General features: G+C 34.4%; 1 protein-coding gene across 1 annotated transcript in view; it reads right to left on the reverse strand.

Moving 5' to 3' along the window:
• The window catches only part of MAN1A2 (mannosidase alpha class 1A member 2), a 168659-nt gene that overhangs the window by 101621 nt on the left and 53643 nt on the right, over positions 1–13395 (reverse strand). The gene's annotated exons all lie outside the window — the stretch shown is intronic.

Genomic DNA, 13395 nt, shown 5'->3' on the forward strand with positions numbered 1-13395 from the left:
CATAAATGTTGGCAGAAGACACAAGACTACTGGGTCAGAGTTAAAAGACTTTATTATTCATAGCAAAGTAGCAGCCAAAGCTTCAAGTTCATTCGCATTGACTGTATATGCCCCAGTCCATCCCGATTGCACTGGGATGATGCACAGGGCCCATGATGAATGCCTGTACACACAGCGGGTTACATTATAGGAGAACATTCAGCTTGTAGTATCTCTTCTATAGTAAGTGAAAGTAAGCCTGTTTATCCAGGGTAAGACATTACCTCATCCCTACAAGCACAATTGTGATTATATGGGTAAAGAGCAGTCAGGGACTTGCATTCCTGGTACATCTGGCACAAATGTGCAGGGAGGGATATGCTCAGGCCCCAATGTTGGATTGCTTTTCTAAGACTTCACATCAGCAAGGGGAGTCCCATCCTATAGCAGCAGCTGGATCCATTTGGAAGTTTCTCCAATACTCGTAGAACCAGCTTTATCACCCTCAAAGACATCAGTAACTATCACCCACCCCAAAGACATCAGCACCAGCAATAACCTGCTAGCCCACTCTCACCAGAGGTCTGAGTTTCAGCTTTGGATACTCCTTCCTCTTAAAGTTTCTAAGTTTTACTAACTAAAACCTCTTCCCCATCTTATGCCAACCCTGTTTGCTTCCTGTAGGAGCCACCTCTGTGGTTCCTATATTCTTTTTAATCTAGCATTTACCTAGTTAACAACTTTATACCTAATTAAACTTCACATTAAATTTTCTCTGTTCAAGTAACTAGATGGATTCTGTCTCTTAACTAGACTTTTGACAAATAAATAATCCATATATATATATTTTTGAAATGGAGTCTCACTCCGTTGCCCAGGGTGGAATGCAATAGCGCGATCTAGGCTCACTGCAACCTCCGCCTCCCGGGTTCAAGTGATTCTCCTGCCTCAGCTTCTCGAGAAGCTGGGATTACAGGCGTCTGCTACCATGCCCAGCTAATTTTTGTATTTTTAGTAGAGACAGGATTTCACCACGCTGGCCAGGCTGGTCTCAAACTCCCAGCCTCAGGCGATCCGCCCGCCTCGGCCTCCCAAAGTGCTGGGATTACAGGCATGAGCCACCGCGCCCGGCCAATAATCCATATTTTATTATCTATTACAAAATATTTGCTTAGTTTAAAAAGTAGAAAAACTAAAAAATAAAGTTTAAATCATGAACACTTCCTCTATCTTGAACCAAATACTGTTAACGTTTTTGTGTATTTCCATGCCTTTTTTCTATATATAACACACAATTAAGTAGCTGGATTTTTATTCCACGTTTGGCTGCTACTGACATAAAAACACAAGTAACTTTTCCAGTTTTACAAAATTGTCTATTTTACTATATCTATATCCTCTCCTTTTTATTCACTCCTCAGCCTATTCCAACATGGCTTCTGTTGCCATCATTTCACTGAAATAGATCTTACTAAGGATTGACCACACATGTGAGCAAAAGCATTTTCAGTTATCATTGATGAGTTCTTCCTTAAAATACATTCTTCCTTTGTGTTCAGTAATCCTATCATCTCCCTGCTTCCTTTGGTTTATCCTCATCTATCTGGCCTTTTATGTTGTATCTAGGCCCCTTTCTCTTCCTATCCAAAATTGTCTCTCTAGACAATTTCACAATGTGCTTGATTTCAATTATCAGCTACCCAGCAACTGACTCCCAAATTTATATCTCTAGTCAATAGTTTTCCATTGAGCACCAGACCCATTACATGTCTCTACTACTTATTTTCGCTCAAATATAACAAAATCTCCTCAAACTCAAAATACCTAAAATTAACTCATGATCTCCCCCCACTAATCTAGTATTCTTTAAGTGTTTGCTATTTAATAACTATCCTACCATCAGTCTAGCACCAAAAACAGAAACCTGAGAGACAAAATCAATTCCTTCTGTCTTATATTCCCCTCCAAATATCACCCAATCCTTTTAAATTTATATCCAAAATACCCTGAAATCATTTATATCTCTTGTCTCTACAACATCATCTTAGTACAAGTTGCCATTATTTCTTGACAAAATACTGTAATGACTAGCTGACTGAATGGATACACACACACACACACACACACACACACACACACACACACACAAAGCTGTAACCAACTACTGGTCTATAACTTGCTTTAGTCACTGAATATATCAAGCACATTTTTCCCAGTTAAAATATATCAATTTAGGTTTATAGTTGAACATTATCCTACGGTAACAGATATTATTCAGTCACTCTCCTGTGGATGAATATTCAGGTCTTTTTCAAATATTTTCTACTACAAACAGTACTGCAATGAAACATCCTTTCGAGTATACCCTTGTGTATGTACTCTGTTACTTCTAGATAAGAGATTCCTAGAAGTGGGTCGCTGGGTCAGAGTATTTTAAATGTTAAATATTTACTTCACACAGCCAAATTATTTTCTGAAAAGATAGTATCAATTTATATTCTAACAGTTTATCACACATTTGTTAAAATGCAAAGTATACATTTAATTACATATTATACATACAACACAGGTACATTTTATTGCATACAAGTTAACTTCAATAAGGTCTTGAAAGTCTCTACCAGGCAAAGAATGTGGAAGAGTGAGAGACTATTACAGAGAGAAAATCATGATATAGCTCTATAAACACAGGGAGATAAAATGATGTGGTCTAAATAAATAGTTTCATAATACTGTGGTTTAATATAAGTGTTAAGTCCAGAAAATTTTAGGAAATAGTAAATAGGTCCCTCAGACGATCTCTTTTACAGCTTTTGACCTCTTCAGAAAGTACTCCCTCTACTTTCTATGGAAACTGTCATTCTATCTGTCTGACAAACAAGAAACTCCATTCCATCTATTACCTTAAAGCTGCTGCAAATGCCGTATAATCACGTTTCCAAGCCTCCTCTGCCACTAAGGTAGTAAGCAACATGGCCTTTGTGTTATCACTCAGGGGCATGCAAATTAGGTTGTAAGGGGAAGTTACAGACGGGAGATGGTGGGGAATTCATTTAGCCATTCAGCTAACAGGTAGTGGCAAATTCATCTCATTTCCAAAAATTTTTAAGGACAGTATCCAGTAACAGTGGGGCCATCAGTGCAAACTGCAATGTGTATGCGGTTAATAACAAATCAGTATTGCGACGGCATTCCTGGCTACATAGAATTTAGAAAAAAAGGAGATATACAACTGTCATTATTTGCAGACAACATGACTGTGTATCTCAGAAATCAAAAGGAATCTAGTCAAAAGGAATCTAGCAAAAAAACTATACAAGCGAATATAAGCAAGGTATTTTTCTTGCTTTCTTGCAATGCTAAGATTTTCAGTACAATGCTAAATGTAAACAGTGAAAATCGAACACTTTCCTTTATTCCAGATCCTTGGGTAAAAACACTTTAATATTTTATAATTAGCATATAGTTTGCTGTAGAGTTTTCGTAGGTGTCCCTTATCAGAATGAAAAATAATAATTACCTTCTAGTACAGGTTAAGTAGCCCTTATCTGTAACGCTTAGAACCAGAAATGTTTCCAATTTTGGATTTTTTTAAATTTTGAATTATTTGCATTACACCAATTTAGCATCTCTAGTCTGAAATCCTCAACACTACAACGAGCATTTCCCTTGTGCTCCATGTTGGTGTTCAAAAAGTTTAGGATTTTGGAGCATTTCAGGTTTTTGGATTGAGAATAATCACGCTGTACTAGTTTACTGAGAGATTTTCATCATGAATGGGTGTTGCATCTTGTCAAATGCTTTTACTAAATTTATTGCAATAATTACATGATTTTTCTCCTTTATTCTGATAATTAATATGATTAATTACATTAACTGCTTTTTCAAATGTTTAACTTTGCTTTCCTAACAAAAAACGAACTTTTTCTTTATATATTATCTTTTATATTATATAAAAAGAATATAAAAGGTATCTTTTATATATCTTTTTAAATTCTTATGTATTATATATATCTTTTATATTCTTACTAGCTATGCTTTACAAATATTAATAGTTTGCTCAGGATTCTTGCTAATGTATTCAAAAAGTATACTGGTCTGTAATTTTCTCTTGCTATATTGCCTTTCAGGCTATGACGTTAGTGCTATGCTGGCCTCTGAAGTATAGCTGCAAAATGTTCCCTATTGCTCTGTGGAAGAATGATATTTCTTTCTTATTTGATATAATTCACCAATAAGGCCATTTAACTTGGAGTTAATTTTGTGAAATAGCTTTTTATTACGAATTCAATTAATACTACAAATGGCATACTTCTTGTTTTACTTTGACTCAGTTTCAATAAGATTGTTTTAGAAAATCTGTTTTATGTTATTAAATTTTGCACAAAAAAAAAACCGTTTATAATATTCCATTATTATGCCTTTAATGTATGTGGAATCTGCAATGATAGCCTAATATTGGCAATACCATTTGCTCCTGCTATTGGTAATCTGTCTTCTGTTATTTCTTGATCAATTTAGCTAAAAAGATTTATCAATTCTGTGGATATTTTGAAAGAATCAACTTTGTAATATTTTCCTTGTTTTGTCTACATTATTAAGTTTTGCAAAAAAACTGCTTATAATATTCCATTATTATGCCTTTAATGTATGCGGAATCTGCAATGATGATAGCCTTTTATTGGCAATACCATGTGCTCCTCTATTGGTAATCTGTCTTCTGTTATTTCTTGATCAATTTAGCTAAAAAGGTTTATCAATTCTGTTGATACTTTGAAAGAATCAACTTTGTAATATTTTCAGTTTTCTTTGTAATTGCTTACTTGATGTCTATTTATTAACATATTGCTTAATTTTCAAATATTTGAAGTTTTTCCTGATGTCTATTATTGATTTCTAATTTAATTCCATCAGATCTAAGATCGTGCTTTTTTTGTTGTTGTTCGTTTTTTTTTTTTTTTTTTTTTTTTTTGAGACGGAGTCTTGCTCTGTAGCCCGGGCTGGACTGCAGTGGCCGGATCTCAGCTCACTGCAAGCTCCGCCTTCCGGGTTTACGCCATTCTCCTGCCTCAGCCTCCGGAGTAGCTGGGACTACAGGCGCCCGCCACCTCGCCCGGCTAGTTTTTTGTATTTTTAGTAGAGACGGGGTTTCACCGGGTTAGCCAGGATGGTCTCGATCTCCTGACCTCGTGATCCGCCCGTCTCGGCCTCCCAAAGTGCTGGGATTACAGGCTTGAGCCACCGCGCCCGGCCTGTTGTTCGTTTTTGAGAGACAGGATTTTGCTCTGTTGCCCCAGCTGAAGTGCAGTAGTGTGATCACAGCTAACTGCAGACTCAACCTCCCAGGCTCAAGCAATCCTTCCACCTCACCATCCTGAGTAGCTGGGACTACAGGTACATGCTACCACACTCGGCTAATTTTTGTATTTGTTGTAGGGACGAGGATTTGCCCTGTTTGCCCAGGCTGGTCTTAAACTTCTGAGCTCAAGCAATCCACCCACCTCAGCCTCCCAAAGTGCTGGGATTACAGGCATAAGCCACTGCACCTGGCCATACTGTGTACTATTTCTAATTTTTTAAATTGACTGTGTTTTATGATCCAGCATATGACTTATTTTGATAAACATACCATGTGCACTTGAAAAGAAAGTGTATTCAGCAGCTGTTGAGTAAAGTGCTCTATAAATAAATATCAATTCATTTAAAATAGTTCATAGTGTCACTCAAGACTTCTACATCATCTTTTTCTGTCTGCTTATTCTATCAATTTAAGAGAAGAATGTTGAAGGATCCAACAATCTTTGTGGAATTACCTTTTTAATAAAAAATTAAAAAGGAATCTCCTTTTAATTCTTCCATTTGTGATTCATACATTTCAAAGCTCTGTTGTTTGATGCCTACACATTTGCTTATGTTTTAATGTTGTGATTATGTCTAATGAAAAGAACCTTTTTTCATTATGAAAGGTCTCCTCTTGTCTCTGACAATACTTTTCATCTTGAAGTATAGTTTAATATTGATGTAGTCATTTAAACCTTTCTACACTTGCTGTTTATATATTATGTATCTTTTTTCTCACCCATTTACTTTCAACCTATTAAGTGTGACTTTTTTAGACTGTGAATAGTTTGGTCTTGCTTTTATGTCGTTTTAACTATTTTTGCCTTTGACTTAGAATATTTAATTCATTAAAATTTAATGGCATTATTGATATTACTGGATATAGGTATATGATATTATTTTTTGTTTTCTGTTCGCCATTTCCATTGCTTTTTGTTATTGTCTTCTATTCTTTCCTGTTTTTTTAATTCGAATATTTTCTAGGCAGGGCACAGTGGCTTTCACTTGTAATCCCAGCACTTTGGGAGGCCAAGGCAGGAAGATCTCTTGAGCCCAGGAGTTCAAGACCAGCCTGGGTAACATGGAGAGACTCCATCTCTACAAAAAATAAAATAATTAGCCAAGCATGGTGGTGTGCACCTGTGGTCCCAGGTACGCAGGAAGCTGAGATGCAAGGATCACTTAAGCCCAGGAGGTTGAGGTTGCAGTGAGCCGTGATCACACCACTGCACTCCAGTCTGTGATCACACCACTGCACTCCAGTCTGAGTGACAAGAGTGAGACTCTGTCCTCCCAAAAAAAAAAAAAAAATTGTAGATTTACAGTTTATTGGTGGTTAAGCTACACGTGTTTGCAATATTTTTCTTTAATGTTTGTCCTACGGATTAATTATGATCTTAACTTTTCACAGACTATTAAGAGTAATATGGTGTAACTTCATATAAAATCCCTTACAATCTTAGAGTTCCATTTCCTCCCTCCCTCTTTTATTCCATAGCTGTAAGTATTACATCCATGTATGTTATAAACCCAATATAAAACACTATGGATTTTGCCATAAGCATTCATGTAATTTTAAAGAACTTTTGAAAAAGTAATCTCTGTGGTTTCTGATGAGTATTAAACTTTTCTCTTTGTATCTGGCTTTCAGCTGTTTGTTTAGGATCTAATTAGCTCCTTGAAATTCAGGTCTACCACCAAATATAGAAAAAATATAGTCAATATTTCTTCAACTATTTTTTACAGCTATTTGCTCTCTTCATACAAGATTCCAATTATATGTATGATGGAATACTGTCCTACAAGTTTCTGAAGCTCCATTCATTTAAATATTTAATTCTCTTTCTTCACACTGGATAATTTACATTGATCTATCTACAAGTTCACTGACTCTTACCCTTCCAATGACGACAGTCAACACGATGACTTTTTGTTTTAAACACTGAAGTTTTCATTCTAGAATTTCCATGTTATTTCATTTCTGATGAGATTTTCATCTATTTGGTCATTTCAGAAATATTTTCCTTTATGTCTCTGGGCATAGTTATAACAGTTGCTTTAACATCCTTGTCAACTAATGCCAGTATCTGGGTTACCTTAGAACAGGTCACCATTGATTGCCTTTTGGGGAAAAAAAATGGATCATTTTCCCTATTTTTTCATACATTGAGTAATTTTTAAACTGTATCCTGATCACTGTGATTGATAGGCTTTAGAGGAAGCTGATTCTGTTATATCTTCTGAGAAGTGCTCATTTTTTGTTTTAAAAAGCACTTAAATTTGTCTGAACTCAAAATCTAACAATGAATCCAAGAGCTATGACAGCCTAGTATATGTATATAATTGGAATCCCAAAAGTGGGGTATGGGGCTCTTGCAATACATAAAAAGATATTACATGTAAAGGAACAAAGAATTAAAGCAGATTTCTCATCAAACTACACAAGCTATAAGATAATGTAGTGACATTTTTAAAGTATTGATAAGAAAAAGTACAGATGGTCCCTGACTTACAATAGTTTGACTTAGGATGGTTCAACTCATGATTTTTCAACTTTACAATGGTATGAAAGCAACAAGCATTCAGTAGTAACTATACTTCAAGTGCTCATATGGCCATTCTGTTACTCATTTTCAGTATTCAATAAATTACACAAGCTATTCAACACTTTACTATAAAATGGGCTTTGTGTTATATGAATTGGCCCACTGTAAGCTAATGTAAGTGTTCTGAGCATGTTTAAGGTAGGCTAAGCTATGATGTTTGGTAGGTTAGATGTACTAAATGCATTTTCAACTTAGGATGTTTTCAATTTGCAATGGGTTTATCAGACATAATCCTATGATAAGTCAATGAGCATCTGTATTTTTAAAAACAATAACTGACAAAATTTTAGAAAATTATTAAAGCTATCAACCCACAGACCCCAGCAGCTCAAAGAACCTCAAGCAAAATAAACAGTCCTACTCATGCTACCACCGCAAGACATATACACACACAAAGTAAAACTACTCAGACTCTTCATACAAAACAAAATATGAACAGAAAATTTTAAAGGCAGTCAAATTTTAAAAAAGACCTATTACATATAGAGGAATAAAGAATTAAAGGAGATTTCTCATCACAAACTATGCAAGCTATAAGATAATGCAGTGACATTTATAAAGTGTTGATAGGAAAAACTGTCTACCTAAATTTTATACCCAAAGAAAAATTTTCAAAAATAAAAGCGGAAATAGACTTTCAGACTAATAAAAACTAAAAGAACTCACTATCAATAGACCTATACTATAAAAAATGTTAAACGAAGCTCTTCCCACAGAAGGAATAAAACACCTGAAAAACCTGAAAAATCAGAAACCTGAACCTGCAAAAAGACCAACAAAACTGACTGAAATGAAGACAAACAAAAGGCACTTCTTTTATTTTTAATAGTTCTAAATAACCGACCACCTAAGGTAAAAATGGTAGCAATGTATTATGGATTTGCAGCATAAAACTGAAATCTATAATAACAACAACACATACAAAAAGAGACAAAGAGTACTGTTAGCTATAGGCTTTTTGTAGATGCCCTTTATCACCTTGAGAAAGGTCCCTTCTACTTCTGGTTTGCTGCGAGTTGTTATCATGAACAGATGTTACATGTTGTCAGATGTTTTTGCGGTATGTAATAAGATTATATGATGTTTCTCTTTAGTCTGTTGACATAGTGAATTATATTGGTTGATTTTTGAACATCAAACCAGACTTGCATTCTTAGGAAGAAACCCCACTTGGTCATGCTGTATTATCCTTTTTATATTGCTAGATTTGATTTTGTGATATATTTTTGAGAATTTTTTGCATCTATATTCACATAAGATACTGATCTATAGTTTTATTTTAATATCTCTGTGTGTGTGTCACATAGGATTAATGTTGGCCTCATAGAATAAGCTGAAAAATTGTTTGCTCTTCTTTTTTTTCTGGAGAAATTTACATATAATTGATACTAAATATTTGGTAGAATTGGCCAGTGAAGCAACTTGGGTTTGGAGTTTTGTTTTTTCCTTTCCAAGTTTTAAAACTATGCATTTTTTTTTATAGATACAGGTCTGATCCTTCCCCCTTCCCTCCCCACTTCACCCTCCTTTTCTTCCTTCCTCTTTCCTTCCCCCTTTCCCTTCTTCTCCCTTCTCCCTCCTTTTCTTCCCTTCCCCTTCTCTGTTTTGTCTCCTTCTTTTGGAAAAAGAAATCGGTTTTATTTCTCTTGGCAGAGCAATGCATGAAGGTGACTATCTCCTGACTCCATGTATCTCTTACATAAAGATGTCCTTCAAATATGTCCAGTTATCTGCCACATTTCAGTGTTAGAGAATTGGCAGTTAGCAGATGAAGCAACTCAGGACGATTCTTAAAGACATTTTTGTGGGGAGGAAGTTTTGGGTCAAGTGGAAAAGATGAGACCCAACAATGAATGTTCCACCCTTCCCGGGGAAACCTAAATCCCAAAGGTTTTATAAAGAAAGGAACCTCTCTGAGTGACGTTTGAGAGAAAGAGCCCAGACTTACTGTTTGTATGTAAGGCTGAGGTAGACAGAGGATGGGGTAAGCAATAGACTACAGACTCAAGGCAGAGGAGTGAAACACATATAGTAGAGCTGAGGGGACTGAAAGAGACTAGGGGTCCAAGTCATAAATCCCACTCCTTCCCAAGTCATGAGCAAAAGCTCTCCCTCTGGGACTAGTTTTTCCAGGAACTATCTTCACTCCAGGGCACAGAAAGGACAAACCAGGCAAAAATCTTATGGGTACAAACGGTTCTGGACAGTTAAAGTAGCAGACCAAGAGAAATAATCAACATTTATGGATCACAGTACTTTTGAAGCCATATGCCATGATCATGGTAGAGAACAAAGCTATGACTGCAATTCCTAGGATCAGGAACCAGGCAAGGAAGCCTACTCCACCCATTACTATTCAACTTTGTAGTAGAGGTCCTAGGCAATGCAGTAAGGCAAGAAAAAGAAAAGAACCACACAAATAAAACCATTCTCTGCCTCAGGAGAAGGGGCAGGAAAATAACAAAAATAAATAAATAACCATTCTCTACACAGAAAAATAAAACTCATCTCTATTTACTAATGACATGATTGTTTACAAGGTAAATCCCAAAGAATTCATTAAAGTATATTTTAAAGCTACTAGAATTAATTAATGAAGTTAGAAAAATCAGAGGGTAAAAAGTCAATATAGAAATCAATTGTGGAAGGCTGAGGCAGGAGAATCACTTGAACCCGGCAGGCGGAGGTTGCGGTGAGCCAAGACCACGCCATTGCACTCCAGCCTGGACAACAAGAGCAAAACTCTGTCTCAAAAAAAAAAAAGAAAAGAAAAGAAAAGAAAAGAAAAGAAAAGAAAAGAAAAAAAGAAAAATCAATTGCATATTGCACAACAATGCAAATGTTATTTTTAATGCCACTGAACTGCACATTTAAAATGGTTAAAATGATAAATTTTATGTTGTGTACCTTTCAGCACTTTGTTTTTAAATGAAAGTATCACAAAGTTACCTAGAAGAAACAAAAAGTCCTGAGCCAGCTGAGAATTTAAGTCTTTATTAAAAGTTTTTTAAAAATATCAAATGTATTTATATATACTGACAATGAACAATGGGAAACTAAAATTTAAAATACAAAACTACCAAAATCATGAAATATGTATAAATTTATCAAAATACATGCAAGATCTGTATGCTAAAAACTAGAAACACCAACGGAAAAAAAAATAATTAAATAGATGGAGACATATAGCATATTCATGGATTGAAACACTCAATACTGTGAAGATGTCAAATCACTCAAAATTTATAATCTCAATTGAAATCCCAGATTATTTTATAGAAATCAACAAGCTGATTCTAAAATGTATACAAAAAGGAAAAGTAACTAAAAGAGCCACAACAATTTTGAAAAGGAATAAGGTTGGAGGACTCATACAACCTGATTTCAAGACTTTCTATAAAGCCCTAATAATGAACACAACATGGTAGTACCAAAGACAGACACATAAATCAAGAGAACAAAACAGAATGTCTAGAGTAGACCCACACATACATAATCAACTGATTTTCAACAAAGGTACAATGTCAATTAATGAAAAAGTAGTCTTTTCAATATCCATACAGAAAAAAATAGACTTCAACTTACACCTCACAGTGTATACAGAATTTAACTCAAAATCAATTATAGACTTAAAAATACAAATAAAGTAAAACTATAATACTTTTGGAAGAAAACTTAAGAGAAAATCTTTGTGATGTTGGATTAGGCAAACATTTCTTAAAATACCAAATGCATGAACCATAAAAGACAAAATTATTAAACTGTACTTTCAGATTAACAACATCCATTCTTCAAAAGACACTGTTAAATCACTGAAAAGACAAGCCACGGATAGAGAAAATAACTGCAAATGTATAGATTACAAAAAACCTATGTCTAAAATATGTAAAGAACTATCACAATTTATTAATTCAAAAAAAACAAAAATTTTTAAATAGGCAAAGGATTTGAACAGCTAATTCAAAAAATACACGTGACAAACACAGGAAAAGATGCTCAACATCACTTGTCATCAGGGAATGCAAAATAGAACAACAGTGAGATACTACTATGCATCTATTAGAATGGCTAACAATAATAAAGAGACTCACAATACAAAGTACTCGCAACAATGAGAGGCAATTTTTGGAAAACAATCTGACAGTTTCTTCCAAAGTTAAATATACTCTTAACCTTCGACTCAGTAAATCCCATTCCTATGTATTTATCCAAGATAAATAAAAATTTATTTTCCCACAGAAATCTATAGGCAAATGCTTACAGCAGGTTTATTCATAATCTCCAAAACTGTAAATAATTCCACCGATAAATACATAAAATGCATAATGGAGTACTGTAATACAGTAAAAAGGAATAAACTACTAATACATGGATAAATCTCAAATGCATTATGCTAAGTAAAAGAAGCCAGCATTCTTAACCGTAGAGACAGAAAAGAGATCAGTAGTTATCAGGGGCTGGCAACAGGATAGGGTAATTGTAAAATGGTAAATGGAAATTTTCTAGGATACCAAAATTCTGTATCTTGATCGTGCAGGTGATTACACGACTATGCACGGTAAAAACTCGTAAAACTATATGCTGAATTTTACTCTACATAAATAATACCTCAATAAACCTCACTAAAAATATCAATTAATTCACAATGATTTTATTCCTATAAGCCAGGTTAGAGTTTCTCAAAATATAGAACCAATGTTTCCAAAATCACCTTTAACAAGGAGTATTTGGCACAAACAACGTAGGATAATGCTCTCCACGCTAAACCCAGTGAATCAGTCCTTCGGGTAGGGCTTGGAATCCTCATTTTTATAAAACACCCTATGTGATTCTAACGCACACTAAAGTTTGATAACCTCTTGGCCAGAGTATAAACCAATTTTTTTCTATTTTATTAAATGTGAATTTAAATGTTCTGACTATAGAAATATAGGTTAGAGGTATAAACAAATCACACAATATAATTTGACAATAAAATTACACATTAAGATAAATGTAATCGAATATTATATATTAAATACCGGCATCTTTAAACATATTTCTTCTTAAAAAATAGTAGTAAATAGGTCACTCTTTACACACAAAAGAACAACAATATATGAAATATAAAGATAAAAGTATATAAAGTCATAAAAAACCAGATGAAAATGGGAATTTTTGTTTTGTAATAACAAAGACATAGGAAAGGGTTTCTAAGGACCAAAATCTAGAAGCCACAACAGTGGGGGAAAAATCCTTTAAATGATTACTTTAACGATAACAAAAAAAAATTAAATAAAATATGGATAACATAGATATGTATCTTTATAATACATATAACAAAAGATAAATTTTCTTAAATCTACAAACAGCTCTTACAAATTGTCTAGATCAAAACACCAATTCTAAAATATGGGTGAAACAGCTTCTCAAAAAACAAAGAAATTACTTATAACCTCTTCCTTTAGTTTCTCTTTCTCCCTCTCTTCAA

This window comes from Chlorocebus sabaeus, chromosome 20 (genome assembly GCF_047675955.1).
Source record: "Chlorocebus sabaeus isolate Y175 chromosome 20, mChlSab1.0.hap1, whole genome shotgun sequence".
Classification (NCBI taxonomy): domain Eukaryota; kingdom Metazoa; phylum Chordata; class Mammalia; order Primates; family Cercopithecidae; genus Chlorocebus; species Chlorocebus sabaeus.